The following is a 19,222-nucleotide window of genomic DNA, read 5'->3' as shown; positions in this document are numbered from 1 at the left end:
TGTTTTGTTTCTCTTGACCAAAGCAGAATGGTTTTTCTCAGCAAGATGCTGCATGTAATGTACCACAGAGAAGTTTTTCTTCAAGATGGTGTGGGAAAAAGAGGTTCAACATGATTTCTAATTGTGAGTTTATGCAAACCCATGTAGGTCTACTTCAGCCAGTCATACTTCAAGACTTTTTATCTTCGGAACTATATAAAATGTTTTCTTTAACAATTATTTATGTCTTTAAAATCTATCTTGTTATATTTGTGGGTAATACCACATTTATCATATCTCATGAGGACTGCATATAAGTAACTAATACAGGGGCATGCTATATACTTAATTTTTTCATTTTTAAGCACAGCACTTTTTCAGTTGCCATAATAAGATTGAACATGAGGACCCTGATGGTGTATTTTAGGGATGAAATTCAACATCCAGAAGGTTTTTCCCTCCTTACACCTATAAAAAAAAAGAAGAGTCTTCATGCAGATAATAATTTAAGGTAGGAAATTCTGACAGTTCTTATATTAAAACAGCCTATTGGATATACTGCAAATTCCTTTGCCTTCAAAGAGTTCATACCTTCAGAGACTCTCCAAAGCAGGACACACTCCATGTATTTATTGTGTGTTGGAATACATTATCTCTGTTCTTAGGTTATTCAAAGAGAAGCTGGAATATCTGGATTTTCAGCCGTGCTGATGCAGTACATTATTTGCTGCAGTTCAACATATCAAGGAAAACTTGGTGCACTGTGCACCTTCTGTTAACATATCTTCCCATGTTCAAAACTAGAAAATATTAATGGAAAATGGGCCTTGCAAGCAGGAAAGTGTGTAGTAAAGGAATTGAAAAAAATAGCATGCATGCTGGCTCTTTGCTTGGCTTAGGCTTTTGAAAACTAGACAGAATTCACAGCTGGACCATTAAAGCAGAAAGGGATTTATTTTGTGTAGTTCCATCACCTTGTTACAATCTTTGTCATAGAAAAGGAAGCAAGAACCTTGTACCATTTTCAGCTCTTGTTTAATATCTTCTTCACAGGAAAATGCTGCCAGGATATTAAACTCATCTGTTCTTTTGGATAATAAGGATGTAATGTACCATTCTGACCTTTCCAAATGCTGTGTTCCAAATTACTGTTCATTAGATTTTTTTTTTCTTGATTAAAGTCTCACTAACCTGTAGAAACAGAATGAAATAAGATTTAGTCAAGACATAGCATATCAAGCATGATCATAACAAAACCACACATTTGTATAGCTCAAGGGCTATAACAGATATTAACACTTTGTTGTGCTATATGATTGCTCTCTTCATTCATAACAAAGCAGCTAAAATGATATTTGTTTAAATTTTTGACATGCTAATTCAGAGCTGCAACCTGAAGAACTTTTATTTGGTTCAAAGTTTAATTATGAGAATAAGAAATACTCCGTTTCTGGTATCTTGTAGAAAAGTTTCAGAGATGAAGTCATAAGAGAACTGAATTATAATCCTCAGATGCAAATGTAATTAAATGATAAAATATATATGACTGAGGGCCAGATTCTGTTAACCTTATCCATTTTTAATTTAGATTCAGAAATAGATATTAAGGGCAGAAGAAATGATGCATTTAGTCTAAGCTCCTGCATGGTCCCAAAATGTTATTTATCAGCTTCTGTAGCTTCTGAATGAGATCCAGCACATCTTTCTAAGAGACCCAGATGGCTCTGATGGTTGAAAGCTCTCATTGTTAATTTGGTGATGGGGGAACAGACTGGAATTCTTGGCTCCAGCTAATTACACATTCTTTCCTCCTAATTGAGAAGACTCTTTGCTGTCAGGAATACTTTTTGCCTGTAGGTACCTGAAGGCTGTAGTCAAGTTACTTAGTCTTTTCTCGACTGATTTAATAGCTAAGAATCCATTTAGTATTTCACTATTGGTACATTTTCCTGTATTTTTTTTTATTTTCAGAATTATTTTCTGTACCTATTTTTAACTTTCCATACCTTTTTCAACAAACCATAAAGGCACATGGCTTTCCAGTAAATTTGACAAATGTGAAAAACCTGCCAATTTCTGAATACTATTTACTTATTTACTCTTACCAAGATTACACTGGTCATCAAATAGCATACCATTCATAGTTCATATAAAACTTCCATTTCTAATGACACTGTGTCCTTCTCAAAACCATTTTTTTTCTAAATAATTCGGGATCAAAACATACTTAAACCAAAATGAATTGTTAATCTAAGCAAAAAATTAGATGCAAGCTGTCCCTTTTTATACAATTAAAAATAAGTCAATGCGCTACTCCCTTGTGTTCACAGTTTGATTATTTTATCTTTAAGTGTCCATATTAATGGGACTTTAAACTGGAAGTTTAACACTTTAGGCTAGTTTCTACTTTAACAGTGGAGTGGTTTCGCCTACAGTTTAACCTCTGCTGAGGAGAACTGGCCAGCCTTGGGACTGCTGCTATGGAATTACAGACACAGTGGTGATGAAATAACTGCTAATGGTGCTCCTGAGAGAGAATAACTCAGTGCTGGTGGATGTTATGAATGCCTCCTGAGGGACTGCACTATCTGTCAGACCAATTGCTTAGCTGTTGTTTACCTTTTCTGTCTGTGCGGATCAGTAAGCATTTTAAAAAGCACTGGGTAAGAATCTGTTAGCACTTATGAAACCACAAGACAAAATAAGAAAAAAATATGTTGTTGTAACAAGGAAATTGTCCAGTCTGGGCAGCAAATTTCTTTTAAGTGATGTGTCTCATACTGACAAGTATTAAGAGATGAACATGGGGATGCAATGACAGGTAACAATTCACGTGATTCTCTGTAGGAAAAACAGGTAAGTATCATCCAGAGGAGCAACAGCCCGAAGTTCCATATATAACTTATCCTCAGATACATTTTTTTTCCTGAGCCTGAACATAGGTATTAAGGAAAAGTACATTTCCCTAGAAAAGAAGTTGAACTGCAGGAAGTAGTTGTAGCTGCAGGTTATACCAGTTGGTTTCTGATGAATAGATATGGTACTATTTTCTCACTTTCAATTCATATAGACAGCTCAATATCAAAAGGAAGAAGCAAAGCCAGAGCATGTAATTTCAGGTCCTTCCAGAGATCTGGTATCTCTATGGATGTACATGTGGTTAGCCAGGCAATGCACACACAGAGAGTGTCTGAAATGTGAATTTACAACCTTTTCTAGTGTCTACATATTTGAATGAATGGTGCGGCACATCAGCTGTTCCCTTGTGCCTGTGGTTGCCTTCAAGGACATCCTTATTGGAGGCACTAAAGACTAGATATATGAATTAATTACCATAATCTAACCTCAAGTGACTACAGGAACCATGAGAACTTCCTGCTGAACCCAAAGATTCCTTGGAGGAAATATTTCTCCTCTTTCTTGATCAACTACAATCCTTGGCATGCTTTCCTAGCAGGGCAGGACATGGAAAAAAGCCTGGAACTCCACAGCACTGTGCATTGTTACTTTGCCTGTCTACATTTGGTAATCTGAATCTTTTTAAGGATCATGAATGTTTTGTTTTGGGCTATTATAAAATCAGCCACCCATACAATATGGCCATAAGGCTCCTTCTCTTCTCAGATTGAGATTGCTGTCACTCACCCCATTCAAAGTGCTACATGGAGAACTACACAAATACATTTTATTGACAGCAGGATCAGGCACCTTCATTTTTCATCCCAATATTAAGCCTACATAAACTTTGGCATCATTGATTTTATGCTTTGTTTCCATGGGACTCTGAAGAAAGGGCCCAGAGAATAAGAAATGAACAAACGTCATTTAAAATGAGGAGGAAGAAAAAATGACGTCCAATTGAACAAGTGTGTAAAACTGACATGTTATTGTGACAGCATTAACTAGGGACAACTTGATTTTCAGAACATTCTATCTTTTACTTTGAAAAATAAAATTTAGGTAGTAAACCTAGTTTTCTTGACAGGCCCTTGAAGAAAGGATAAGGATTTTACATGACAGAAGATCTCACTGTGTTTATGAAATATTTTTTGTGTCCCCAAATAGTTTACCTAAGATAAGCTAAACCCATGATAACTAATTTAATTTTATCAATGGATTGTAACATTAAGGTTTTTCTTATATTTGCTTTTTCCCCTTCCGGTTTCTTTTCTGCATCTTGGTTTTTTTGAAATGTTGTACAATTTTCTCAAAAATTAAGTAGATGAGTCTCTTCTCTTAAGACATAAACTAAATATGTATCCCATTGGAATCAGCTTTTCTGGTAGCTGGATAGATGTCTGGTAAAATCACATTCTCTTATGAAAAGGGAAACAGGTGAATATTGACAATAGGTTTCAGGGCACGCTTTTATACTGCCAAGAATTTTGGATTTGTTATGACAGAGCAGGAATGAAGACAAACCCTTCACGTTTGCATAGACAAGAAGTAATTATTTTGATAATTTTGAAGTCATATGAAAATTCTAATGCACAGACCTAAAATTCAATACGCAACCTTGTTTGAAAACCTTCCCTTTTTCTTACAGAGTATAATGAAGTCCACTGTTCAGAAATTAATTACATGAAAATACAACTTGAAAGAAGAACTTATTGAAACAATTAAAATTGCACTTAGAGGTATTTTACTGATTTTATTTTTTATTGTTTTGTAGCAGTTTCAAGGCATCAAACTCTTTTAATGTAGACAATTCCAGTCTTGCTTGAAACTTACTTAGAATTTACTTCCCAGCCAAATAGATTTGTGAAATCAAAAAGGAAAAAACTGAGCGTTCACTGAGCACCTGTCACGAGTGTGTGCAAAGCCAGGCAGAGTTCAGAGGAGGTGTGACTGCTTCCCTGTCAGCCTGCCCAAGGCAGCAGCTGGTGAGCGCCTCCAGCTCCGCAGAGGGGCTGGCTCAGAGATGTCCCTGCCAGACCCAACTGCAGCCACCAACCCAGCTCCCTCAGGGGCAGGGGCTGCAGGAAAGCCCCTCACCAGGTGGGCTGACCTGGAGCACTCAGCTCTTGCATCCTCTGCTATGGACCTGCAAAAGCTCCAACACTTTTGGAGACTCTGGTGTGAGGCTGGAAGCAGTGGCTGGAGTGTGGCTTGGGAAGAGGAAGACTGAAATCCATGGAACCCCAGGTTGATTGTGGCTCGTCCTGCTGGGATCCATAAAGATAAAGCCAAAGCACAAACCAGAAAAGGCAGACATTCCAAGATTGCTGATTGTGCCCCTGGCTCTCAGCACCAACACCTACAACTTCATTCTCATTCTTCTCCAACTTTTCAGTGCTTTTCAATAGCTGTGTATTTAATCTCTTCAAGAAAAAAAAAAACCCCTATTTATCAAAAAAATAAATTGCTTTGGAAAATAATTTAAAATTTCATTCCCTCAGCATTCCTATTAAAGCAGTTCACTCATTATTAAAGCTCTAGTTTGTACAATGGAATATTCTGTACATATTCATTCTGTATTACATATATATGCACTGTACATATGACAGACAACAATTCCAGGTCTGGTAAGTGTTTTCACTTAACAGTTATTGAACACAGTGCCTGGTGCAGTGGGATGCTAAAACTCTGTGTATAAAACCAAATAGATTTCAATGATGGTGCTCACAAGCTTGTATTTTATATTTCCTCAAGTTCCTCCTTTCTCAGATCAATATGCTCTTTTGAAGGGGTAAAATAAATATCCTTTCATTTATCTGATTCTTAAGGGTATCAAATCTCAGTTGATTCATCCTGCATCACATGTGTACCATTCAGCTGAAGGTTTGATTTCAAATCTTCTGAAGTCAGTGAGCATCACTGAGGGTTTGTGCTTGCTTGAATTTAATCACCACTGTCCTTTGTGGTCACTATGCCAAAAAGTCACTGCACTTCCAGTCCTGAATAAAGAATGCTGGTCATGCACAAAACACCAAAAGTGAAAAAATATGTGCTGGCTGGGAGGTCAACAACAAAGAATGAGGCTTTCCATTTTTTGTTAATCCAAACATTTGTGTTTCTGATTTAGGGATTATATTTCAGCAGATGCCAACTGTTTACATTTCAGGAAAGGTCCCTTTGGTATGTATGAAGGACTTGTCCTGAAGTGAGTCTGCTTGATCTCTATAAATATTTGGAGGTAGAGTGCTACTTTAATGGAATTAAAAAAAAAATAGTGGAGATTTTTATTGGTACATAGACTATACTCCACAGAACATCTTTGAACTGACCTGATGCAGCCCATTTCTTAAACTGTCTGCTGTGCTCTCATATTTAGCACAGCATCACTTTAGAGACAGATCTTACCACCTCCACACCTATGATGAGACCCACTGAGGTGAACAGCATTTCTCACTGTAGTAAGATGCGATTTTCTTTATATTTTATTTTCTTTGTCTGTCTGACATTGGAACTTGCTTACAGGTATCAATTCCTGGAGTTGCACACAATTCTTCAGAGTACTGGGAGAGAAAGTAATATCTCAGAAACCACAATAGGCAATTTGTAAAGGCTAATGATTTAATGCCATCTTTTATAGCTTATGGTAAGTCAAACTTTTGTGGTTTTAGTAAAAAGCTTAAACGAGTTCTTGTGTTTATTTTTCACAGTTATTACATTTATCACTCTTAACAAGATAAGGATCATTTAAACCTTTTAAATTATATGCCTAAATATATATTTTTTTGTTGCCATTGCCCTTTTCTCTCCTTTTGCCCTTGACAAAATCAGCCATGCTGTCCCTTTTCCCAGTTCTCACAGAGAACTAGTTTTGCCAACCAATTTCCATGTGATGGAAATACCTGCCCTTTTGTTGAAAGGACAGACACATGCAGGATTCTATTGAGATATCTGTACCTCTGAAGCATATACATTGTATTCTTTAAGTGAATTATTTGCCACTGCGATGTTACGCTTACCTCATTCTTCCAGCTGAATCCACAGATACTGGGATAAGCTGAATGATTTTCAACAGTTCACAAATATTTACAAAATAAGTGGTTTTTACTCAAAAGTATATTTATGGTAATGATAAACATAATACAATATTACAGAAAATATTTCTGGGACATAGGGCAAGTAGAAATTTCAAGAAAGAGATCTGGAGCACAGGAACAGCAGATGCATAGAAAACACAGAGAACATAGATTATGTTTTTGTATTTAATTCAGGACAATTTTTTCAGTGTTGTCATTATATGATGCATTAGAAGAGCCTGCAAAAGGCTCACAGTCCTTGCACCCTCTTCTGAGGTTCTCTGCAGAGATAATTCTTCCTGATTTCATAGACAAACTCAGAGTGAGTACCCAAATATTCAAAATATTTTCCTTTCACTAACAATTAAACAACCAGTCATTACAAAAAATCTTGCTCTCGGACTGTGTCAATATTGTCACATCTTAAGTATCTCTTTGGACCAGGGTCCACTGGGAGAAGTTAAAAAGCTGGATGAGATTATGATAAAAAGCAATAAGAATGTTGGAAAGCCATAATAAAGTGCTAATATTCCACCACTTAGTATTCATATAAAGATTGATGATGAATATACTTTAATTAGAATATAAGATTATGACTCAAAGTGAGATGTGAAGATAGGAAGTGCATAAATATATAAGTAGGATAGAACTGCAAAGACAAGGCACCTCAGAGATTCTGCGAAAATGAGCCACTGAGAAATACACCAATATGCAACATGCATTTTAACAAAATGCACAAAGATATACTTCAGAACTCTGGATACTAATTTTTTATTCCTTGATCATTGGATAAATAAAAATATCTAGAAGCCATTGTGTCCATCCCTAAAAGAAGCATCTGCTTGGTGTGTAACTGATGCCCAAGAAACAATAAATAGTTGAATGGGAAGGGCAATTACAATATTAGATTGATTTATAGCTCAATAGTCTGCTTTAATCTGCACCTAAAATACTTGAAAAATTCTAGTGGCTAAATTGTCAGTGCTCCCTGTAGATGAAAATTTTATTACTGATTTAATTTAGAAAAAATCAAAAGCAGTAAAGCTCAGAGAAAACCAACTTTTTAAAAAAAAAAATGCCAAATGAGCTTGAACAAATCACTATGCCTAATTCCTAGTAAGCACTGAACTGATGTGCTTCTAATACTTTTCACAAATATGTGTTTATGTGCAACGAAAACTAGCATAATTCTGGTGAAAACATTACTCCATAATCCCTCAAAAGAGTGAACATGGCAAACCTCACTTTAATCTTCTAGAGGAACCCTGATGTAGAACTCTGTTCTGTACATTTAACACAGAGAAAAATTCTAGACCAATGTGACATCTTATTAAAAAACACCAACACAACAAGTTGTAAATTCTTCCCTTTTGAGACAAAAATGAGACATCGGATTTCTGAGACTGGGGATGAAGTTCCTCTGTTGGCAGTTCCCTCTCCTGGGTAACCTATCCCTATGTTTGTAACCTTAGCTGAGATCTGGCACTGGTTATCCAACATCTCCTTCTGGGTCCATAGCACAGCCTGAGAGAGGTGCTCTGTCTATCAGTGTAACTGCTCATTTCACCAAGCCCCCATGCTCAACTGGAAGATGATTATATAGCATGGTGCCAACACATGCAGCCTTTTTCTGTGCTCCATTTACTGAGAGATGAGGGTGCTTCATGCTGATCATTTTAGTTCTTAACCCATAGAAGAGTATGATTCCAACCCGTGTTATTTCTTATTTATATAAACATTAATAATTTGTTGCCTGTTTCAATACTATGGAAAATGATGCAAGCATTGTCAGTCTTTTCTTGACTATTGCTTAAAAGGAAATAAATAAGCCAAAATCTGGGTTCACTTTTAAGGCTTTAACTTCATGTAAATCTGCTGTTAAAGCTACAGTGAGTGCAAAATCTGCTGCCCTGGCAAGGGAACTTCCTATGCTAACATCCAGCTTTCTGCTCATGTCTGGGCACAGGAGTTTTCAGGAGCTGCTCCAAGCCATCCCTTTAAATCTGCATTGATTTTGAAGCACCTTGTACTCCTTGGGTCTTTATGGGTAATTTCTATGCAAGCACTGTTGTGTAAGCACAATATCCTTGTTCCTTGCCTAAATTTCAGTTATCCCTGCTAGGCAGCCTCCAAGGCACACAGCTTTTTATTTTTCAGAGGAAAAAAATATTCCATCTTGTTTTGTGTTTCCAAATAGCATCTTGAGATTCCAGCCTTTCTAACTTTCTTTGTGCATTTATCCAGTGACTAGTTAAAATGATCCATTTGCTTGTACTGAGGAATTTCTGCCCTAACTGAAGTCTTTGAACTTGTAATTATCTTTACAAAGTCTTTACTGTACCATCTATGTTCAAAAAGGTTTTATATCTTAAAATGACAACTTCAGAAGTACATTGGAGGAGACATTCAGAGCATACAAATATAACTATGGACATGAGTATTAAATATTACTTTACAGAAGATTAAAGTGCATGGATTGAAATTCCATCTTGGATTAGGATTGTAACCAAAATTTACTGGCTCTGTCTTCTTAAATTTCTTCATGTCTCAGAAAGACTGGCATTTTTAGGTTGCAGAAACCTCTGAACAAATATCAACTCCACAGAGCTATGATTAGCAAAGGTAGATAACAGAAAGGACAGGAAACTGCAGCTGTGTGGGAGAGAGGCATTTCCAAAGTCTCTGAAAGACAAAACTGAGTTTTCTGTTTCAGCAGTGGGAAATCTGCTCCTAAAAGAGGCCTTGAAGAAGAAGTCCATTTCTGTAGCATTAGAGTCCCTGGGTGGGTGAGGTTAGGTAGGATTCAAATCTACACAGGCACCCTCAGCCAACGTCATTCAGCCCTAAATGCAGATGTAGCACTGGCCAGAGAGCTGGAGGGGCTAAGAGCTCAACAAAACACGTGTGCAATTGGAGCTCCTATAAAAGGAGGTGCTGGAATTAACTCAAGGCTGTTTGTCACAAGAACTCGGGAGTGTGTGTCGTCTCTGCCTCTGACCCACACCCCCCATCATGTTACAGATTTCTTTAAAGGAAAATTAAATGTCCACTGTGCAATATGGAGGACTTTGGATCTCCAGGTGTTAAGTCATTGCTCAATTTTAGACATTTTTGCACAGAGAAGTACAAACTAGACATTTTTATTTTGGTCAGGAGATTTCCTGTGCATTATCTCTGCATTATCAGAGAGACAGAAGAGAAGCAAGAAAGCTGACAACACTAATTGCACTGATAAATGTTAGGGAACCGAGAAAAATCATGATGGGGGAGAGAAGTCTCTTTCATTAGACTGGAAAGTAAAAGGAAAAGCTGATAAAAATACCAGGCTTTGTCTGTGATCAGAAAAGACTGCACTTCTCATACAGGACATTCAAAAAACAGATCCTGCTTTCTCAACTAGCAGGAAAAGTAGAATCATGGCATTACTTACCAGGATGAATGAAGTGGTGTCATTTTTTCCAAAAGCTTGGATCATTCTATGTAAGTGCCATCCAAATTTATTAAATTCAAAGAAGGTTTACAGAGAATATATGGAAACACCTGACCTTTCTCTTATCAGGGTGGGCTACAAAGAAATCAAATGTATTCTGTGGAGACTGCTGTGTTGAATTTTTGGCCATGCTAACTCAGCACAGCTATCACAGCTTTCAGAGGACAATCTGGAAATGCACAGTGACTTCAACCCTGTATATTTGTTTTGCTTGAACACAGTGGACAAGAACTCTCTATGGACACTCTCCACGCTTCTGCCATCCCAAGAACTCCTCAAGAAAGAACTGATATTCTGCAATAATTTGCTGCTGCAGCACCTTACTCTGCTTCAGTTGTGCTGGACATTCCTATAGCTTGTGCTCTCTCAGAATGCTTATAGAGGGTGCAGCATATACCAGTTTCTCCACAACTGTGTTCAAGTTCAGAAAAATATGCAAAAAAGCAAAAATTTGTTCTCCCCCCAACCCTCCCCCCCCCCCCCCCACCATTTCACATATTGACTCTAAGGAAAAAATTATTCTTTTGGGTAATTTGTAGAGAAGTACAGATAGGTGCATGGAGTACTAACCAACTTGCCAACTAATTCCAAGAAAAGGATGCACCTAAACAAATATCTGGGCAAATATTCAAAGAAACATAGTAATAATCATGATAATAATAATAAAAATAATAATAATAACAACAACAGCAACAATAACAGAAGGGGACAACCAAGGAAGACCATGGAGGGTAAAAGGGCAAAGTACAAGGGATAAAAATTTTATGGCCTGCAGAAACATCAACCATAGTGACAAGACAAAAATCAAAATGTAGCTACTTCATCTTCAGACTGAGGTTACAAGATGACAATTAGAAAACCCTGTTTTCTATTTAAGAGGATTTGTTTGATTGTAAGTCACCAGAGACAAAAATTTGGTGCTCGATGCCTTTTAAAATGAAATAAAATTTCAAGGAGAGCTGGATTTGAAATGCAACATTTATTTCTACCTTATAAGGCAGCATTAGAAGAAGTTCCCTTCATATCTTCCTCAATAGCTTTTATATTAGCAAATGCTCATATACTCAAGTGAAAAATTACTGTCATAGAAAAAGGGAAGGAGTTCTTTTAATTTGCTTTGCTCTTTTGAACTTCCAGTGACCTGCAAAACATGGATAAAACCCATTGGTTTATTCACTCACCAGAAGGCTTTAGAAATATCACTTTTATAGGAGTGGTAACTGCTAGAATTGTGAAATTTGGTGATTACTTCAGATGTTAAGAATAAACATTGGTGCCACTGATGTGCCTTATGTATGCTAACAATAGGTACAAATGTCATTGGATTGCATAATATTAATTTTTAACCTGGAGAAGACTTAGGATCTTATTTCATGGCAATAACAATGAATGGAAATCAGTTAATAGGATTAAACCCACTGTAGGGAGATGTGAAGCATAAAGCCATAGTTAATGACTCGTGGTCTCTCTCCCTCTGCCCCCGTCAAGGCAGTCCCTTTATTCCTCCTTGGTGTGTGCAACTCATGTACACTCCTCTCATCTAGCAGTTCATGACCTTGCTTGAGTACTTAGTCTTTTCCCTAAAAACTCAGATGATGGTAAGATTGCTTTTTTTAAACAGCAGTGAAATGTACTATAAATGTGTGAATCAAATGAAAAAAATATTAATTCTGAAATGGTAGCTCTATTGACTAAAAAAGTTTATGTAAATCCAATTTTCACATATTTGTTCCAAGCACTCCAAAAGAAGACATGATGCTGAAACCAGGGTATTATTTTGGCACGCTTACTCCTTCACCTGATTGTCTCTGATCTCTTAATATCTGCATTGTAGTTCAATATCACAAAGCAAAATATGTATTGTTCTTTCCTCAGCTGAGCTGCCCCTTGTGGAGTATTTCAGAGTATCTAGATGTGGCATTCGGTGCCATGGTTTAGTTGAGGTGTTTGGACATGGGTTGGACTCAATGCTCTTGAAGGTCTCTTCCAACCTAGTGATTCTGTGATTTAGATTGAGACAATACTTCATTATACAAATATAAATCTCTGTGACTTAACTCATTTCAAGTGACAACAGAAACTGTTTAAACGTTTCTCATACTAAAAAGATCTCAAATTCCATATTTCCATTATGAGACTCACACCAAACTCTTCCTGAATAAGCAACATATGCACTGCTATTGAATAAAAATAATTGCATATCTAAACAGAAGGAACTGAAGTATTGTTTTAAAGACAATTGAATCTTGAGTACTGCTTTAAAGATTGGACCACTTTATTAAATCATACTGTAGTTTATGCAAAATACTGCAATATATTTAAATTCTAAGATTAGAATTAGCATTTCTTTAGGTGAAGAAACTCCAGAAAATACACTGATAGATATTTTGATATTAAGTTTTTCTTAGAGATCCTGAGATTTATAAAATAACCTGGTGGAAAGCAAAACACAGAAGTCAATTCAACTTGTGCTCAAAACCAGCAACTGAAGTTTGCATGCATAGTTAGGAGAGCTCTATGGAGTTAATCTACTAACACTGTGCTAAATATTGGCTTTCCTCAAACTGGAACAAATTTTTAGACCATTCAAATTACTATCACTCTCTTGGCAATAGTGGAATAAAGTTCTGATTTTAAACCCAGAAGAATTTGCTCCAATGCTATTGCTGTGGATGAAATATCACACTATTTTGTCAATATCCTCTGAGCATAATATTATCTGGTATGATTGCAAAGTAAATATTAAAAATTACATCCAAGTCTTGATGGTATCTTTAAAAAGCAGAGTTGTTTTTCTGGCAGTCCTCTTGCTTGCTCTGCTATTGTCCTAAGGACACAATCTGAGCTGGCAGTGTACCCTTGTGGCCCAGAAGGCCGATGCTATCCTGGGGTACATCAGGAAGAGCACTGCCAGCAGGTTGAGGAAGGGGATCCTGCCCCTCTGCTCAGCCCTGGTGAGGCACATCTGGAGGGCTGTGTCCAGCTCTGGGCTCCTCAGGACAGCAGAGACACGGAGCACCTGGGGTGGGTCCAGGGGAGGGGAGCAAAGATGATTAAGGGAAAGGCTGAGAGAGCTGGGCTGGTTGAGCCTCGACAAGAGGTGATTGAGAGGGGAACTCATCAGTGCCTATGAGCCTCTGCAGGGAGGGTGTCAAGAGGATGTTTCCAGGCTGTGCTCAGTGGTGCTGAGAAATACAAGACACAATGGGCAGAAACTGATGCACAGAAATTCCACCTGAATATGAGGAGAAACTTCTTTAATCTTTTAAATCTTTAAACTTTTTGCAGTGACTGAGCACTGGAACAGATTGTCCAGAGAAGTTGTGGAGATTAAAGAATTGTCTGGACACAAGCCTGTGCAATGTGCTCTAGGATGGGCCTTCTTGAAAAGGGAAGTGGGATCAGATGACTCACTGTGTCTCTTTGTGATGCTGTGACATTTCTCCCCTCTCAAACCTGGGCATGTGGCTGAATCAAAGAACATCACATTTGCTGGAAAGGAAGATGTCAGTACCCTAATCCTCCTGTGGGAGAAGCTGGGATTTGCATTTCAGGAAAATTTCAACCCTACAGAAGGAGGTCCATGACAAGGGTCTGGCAAACAGTCAAAGTCTTTCAGTCACTCATATCCCACTCATTGTCTGGAGATGGTTTCTAAAGAAACTGCATTCAGTTTGCCTTGAAGTTTAAGAACAGTCAGAGAGAAGGGGGAATGAGCAAAGCCACACTCTGCCCAGATTAATGGCTGTCAGTCTGCTCATGGACCTGTCAAATGTAACTTTGCAAAGTCTTCTAAGAGCAGGAAGTGGATTTGATATCAAAGGCTACACACAGGCAGCAGCTCTTAACTCATGGCTTATGTAAGTGCATATATATAAAAACAGAAGCCTCTACTTAAACCAGCCAGTCAACAACTCTCTTTCTGAGCTGTGGTGTGTCTCCAGAGATCCTTATTCAATTATTAATGCATCTGCTGCTAATTTCATCATGCAGAGTGTGAATTTGTCTTTCCACGACGAGCTCTAAGGGAAGTTTGTAAGAAATATAGAACTTGTCAGCACATAAGAGTCAACACATTACTGCTGTGCTGCAGCCATTTATAACAAAACTAAAATGAGCACTCACTTGTTTGGCATTAATTTAATGTCCCACTTAGCTCCTATCAGACGTAAATAGCTGCTTCATCCATTTAAGCATTTCTGTTCGTGCACATAATGAAGTACTCTGTACCTGTCAAGTAAGCAGAATTCATAACTGAAATAAGAAACGGATGAGAAAATTCAATGTTCTTAATATTAAGCCTCTACAGGGGTAGCATCAGACTTTTTTTATGGCTTCTGTGAGATTCACCTTTTATTCCATTGTTCAGACACCAGAGATGTGACACACTAGCATGCCAGAAATGTTTCTAAAAGGGATGTCTCTTCAACTTATGGCACAATTAACAAAAGCTGTAGTTGTTGAACACATGCTATTACAAAATAAAATAGTTAACAAACCTGTCAGTATTTAAATATTTTTATGTTATCTATTTTAGAAAAACAAAATTTAATTTTAAACAGCACTCTAGCTGTGATCATATTCTCTAGAGGAAATTTTTATGAGAATGAACAGAGGTAATGACTACTATTAGTCACTGTCATTAGCATAAAACATTAGAAATGACAATATTTATAACAGGCTATGACATGACAGTTAAAATATTACTTTCTATCCTTTGTGTATGCTTTGACTACAGCTGGTTGCTATTTTCTAAAGTTAAACTGATAGAAGTTTGGTAATGGTATATTTAATAGCATGTTCATCATCAGATCTAATTGTTTTCCACCACAGGGTATGAAGTTTTATGTCCTCTATCAACCCAAAACAAACAGCCCTACTGCTTAATGGCACTTCAATTAATGTTTATGGTGCTACTTTTATAACCTAAGTTACAAGAAAAAAATATCCAACAAAATCCTTCCAAGAAGCCATTTAAAAATTTAGGAAGCTTAATGGGACTTCAGCCAATACCAAAAATTACTAAAAAATGTATGAGATCCCAAAGTTGAGGATGTAAAATGACATTAGAAAGACATTGGAAAATAGAAATAGAAGACACTGAAAATTTTTTTTAGCACAGTCTAACAATTGCCATTGGAAGAGAGAACAGACCTTTAAGTTGGGGAATTTGGTTGTGAGACTTTAGGTTGGCCACCTTGCAACTGATGTTGAAACAAAGAAGACCTTTTCACCCCAAGTCATGCACAGCTCAGACTGTCGCTCAGATGCAAACTTATTCCCCCAAGAGCGATTTGCTCCCAGTAACTTAGTAGCTAACCTCCTACCCATAATTCTTTTCCCTATTTAGCAGAGCTCCTGCTGATTAAAATGAAAGAACAGGTTTCAAAGGCAGGTTTCTTTTTAACTGCCTTGCTGCATATTAATTTTTGTCTCTCCCTTTTGTACTAAGCCTCCAGAAAGCAAAGTAAAACTACTGTAAATACATTTTCACTGGAGAGCTGCCATTGTTATAAATTATGAAAGCAAATGATTTCTGACTTGGACTGTTAATTGTACATAGCAGTAAATACATTCATTTTAAGCTCCCCATGATAGTTCAGACACCCTGATTTCTAGCTTTGAATGATGCATTATGGGCCTTTATTTCTCTGACATCCAGGCAATTAATCACTGACACTCCTAAGTCCCCCAGAGTTGCTGGACATCATTAGACAAGAAAGAATCAGACCTGAGGGGGGGGGTCAACATTTCTTTTCAGGAATTACTTGTTTTTTCACACCATAAACTCTGCTTGGCATTCATTGCAGCAAATATATTTTAATAGAGCTGGTGTTATTCTGCCTCTCCTCCCAGTCTCCCAGGAGTTTTTTGTAGCTCAACATGATGTTCAAAACCAGGCAAAAAATGCTCTGTGAAGTTTAAAGGCTGTCAAGCCTTCTTGGCAAATTCCCTCCAAGAGCACAGCTGAGAAATGACAAACCTATCACCTGGCTGGTGTTTAAAGCTAACTGCTTTTGATTAGGAAGCAATGAACCTTCCCTTGTGGAGTTCATTCTGTGTTTTATAAACACCTATTCACTGAAAATTATGCAGTTGAACTGATTTGAATTTGATTAGTGTAAGTTCCAGTTTTATTATTTGTAGTAAATACAGGCATCTCTTATGGTTTTTTACATTTAGGAGAATGTCAGGATAGTTAAAGACTTACTTTTACTTCCCGTGTATTATTGCTTGACATTTAAAACAAATCCAAGAATAATATATGCCTGTATTGCAGTTACTCACTGGTTGTGCATTGCTCAGGATGTACTCACACGCTACTCCTCGCTGCTCCAGTGGGCAGAACAGGATGAGGGCAGTCCTGCCTATTCAAGGACAAAGCACTGTGTCCCCAGCAGGTGAGCTGAGCTAGAAGCAACTGTGAAATGCAGCAGCTAATGTCTTTAATGGAAAAGTCCTGTATTAAATTCTGCTGCAGACTCTGATGTTTCAACAGGCAGCAGAGAGGAGGAGCAGAGCTGCCCCCACAGGGGCCGGCGCTGAGCACGGAATCGCTCCCTCAATGTCAGCCAGGTTCAGGAGCTGCAATGTGAATGCTCTGGGAAGCTAGATACCCTTTTATCTTCTGACAGCCTTTCAATTATATGTCCCTTCATATTATTACATAACTTCCAATGATCTGCACTGTGGACTTCAGTAATAAAAACCCATTTCATGCCTGAAGAACACAACTTCTTTGGTAAGTCAGTTTAGCCCTAGACAGGGCGCAGTGCATTTGACCAGAAACAAATGCTGAGTGGAGTCAGATGGTCAGGTCAATAAAAGCTAAAAATAATATTTGACTTTGAGAGAAAAGAGAGTTCAGAACACAGCCTAAAGGCTAGATTCAGCCCTAGCTAAACATTTATCCACGTATCAGTGTTTTAAGGAGAGATTAGACACCCAGACTTAGATGCTGCTGCAGAGGGGTTACAGATGTACCTACAGCACTCACCAGTAAGGACTGGGGGTAACTGAGAGCTTTCATTATTGCTGGTATGGCCCATAGTGTCTTATGTCTATTAGCTTCAGGCTGAATATTCTCCAACATTTAATTCTACCTATCTTGAGAAAAATGCCCATACTTACACAATTTACCTCCTCATTTACTTACCTGTTTTGTACACCATCATTATAGTACATGACTACAGCAACATAACCCAGCCATTAGGGATGCTTAAAAAAATAAAGGATGCTCACTTCAGCTGTAATTCCAGCTAACAGCGAAACATTCATGTGATATATGCATTTTCAGTACTTCTTGAGCTTTCATTAGTACTAGCTTCCTGTCTCAAAAATCTCTAACATATTAATTTCAACAGTATCTGTACAAAGATGCAAGACAAGAAGTACAAAAAAGCTGGTTTGGGTCAAGATATATTTACATCTTTTATGCCAGTCCAGGTTTTGACTCCAGGTTTTTGAGAACCTGAACCTGAGACTAGTGAAAGCTGCAGGCTGTAAGTACTTCTAAAAACAAAAGTGCACGAGTATGGAAAGTAGTGTCTAATCTCTCTTTTAAAAATGTTCAGAGTTATCAATGGAAGTGCCTTCTCCTAAGTAAATCCTATTTCTTTACTAAACAACCAATTTAAAAACAAAGCCTTCAGAGGAAAGAATCAGCAGAAATTACAGAAGTACAGAAAATTCACTTCTGGGAAATTTCATGGGCCAATTTCCACAAGGTGAAGGAGGTGCATGAGAAGCTCAGTGTGAAGCCTTGAATGGTCTGCTCACAGCAGAGCTCTTGTGCATTGGGCTGGGCTTCTCTACACCCACTTTTCAACTTCTTGCTTGACAGCAGAGCATTGGGCATGGAACAGGCCTACCTAAAACTCCAAGGACTAGCATATGCCTCATGCCTTGTTCTTCCCAGCTCGGCACAATTTTATTAATGATACAACATGATATACACAATCTGCAGCTTTTAATGAAAGCAACACCCACAACTGAAATTGAAAACTTTGCTCCCTAAATGTTTTGAATTTTGCCCAATCTCAGTTACCTGAAAGACAGCCACATAGTCTTCACTAGGCATTTAAGAACATTTTCTAAACAGCAGAGGATATTTCATCTCATTTGGGTTTTTTGACACATAACTGAAAAGTGTTTAAATAGTCCTTTGGACCTGAACTGAGTAACCGAGTATATGTATATATGTGTACATATATATGTATATATATATATATATATATATGTCTGTATACACACACACACACATATATGCAGCTGGAAAACAAAAAAAATCTGAAAATGCAAGGGAGTAATGGAATTAGATGAATCTTGGTATTTTGCTACAAATTTCTATCTTGCTCGGGAGGGGGAAAAAAAATCAGGCTTCCCCTTTCTTCGTCAATAGACTTTTGTTAACCTTCTAGGAATATTAAGTAGAGCTTTCCAGCCTTCTGAAATATTTTATCACTTATTAAAAACTGCAGTTACTACTGCAATTAAAGGAATTACTACTCTCAAGTTTCCAAGAATACTAGGTCATTTCCTTTAGGCAATTATGATCACCTACTTCCAAGTCCCCCTTGTAAACCATTTTAGGAAATGTGGTATAATGGTTAAGAGTTTGGGCTCTAAGTAAAAGTATTTTGGTTCTGATGAATAGTATTCTGTGATGTAGTGCAGTTTCCCCCTTCTTCTTCCATTTGCTATATGCAAAGCAAAAAGAATAATAATAAAAAAATATTTCCAAGAGCTTTAGATTACTATTTACAGAGGTAACACACTTAAA

The 19,222-nt window shown here is 37.5% G+C and overlaps 1 protein-coding gene across 6 annotated transcripts in view; it reads right to left on the bottom strand.

Annotated features, from left to right (window-relative positions):
* Nucleotides 1–19,222, bottom strand: part of KHDRBS2 (KH RNA binding domain containing, signal transduction associated 2) — a 386,175-nt gene that overhangs the window by 42,549 nt on the left and 324,404 nt on the right. For 3 of the 6 annotated variants that reach the window (XM_058021282.1, XM_058021281.1, XM_058021286.1), the window contains 2 exons: nt 14,566–14,670; nt 915–1,170 (listed from right to left, as the gene is read on the bottom strand). The gene's annotated coding sequence lies outside the window, so the exon portion shown is untranslated. Of the gene's footprint in view, nt 1–914; nt 1,171–11,429; nt 11,582–14,565; nt 14,671–19,222 lie in introns of those variants that run through there. The other 3 variants (XM_058021283.1, XM_058021284.1, XM_058021285.1) reach the window with 3 other exon arrangements.

The sequence above is a fragment of the Melospiza georgiana genome, chromosome 3, assembly GCF_028018845.1.
Source record: "Melospiza georgiana isolate bMelGeo1 chromosome 3, bMelGeo1.pri, whole genome shotgun sequence".
Lineage (NCBI taxonomy): Eukaryota > Metazoa > Chordata > Aves > Passeriformes > Passerellidae > Melospiza > Melospiza georgiana.
The sequence above is the reverse complement of the archived record's forward strand: the minus strand, read 5'-3'. Positions and strand labels throughout refer to the sequence as shown.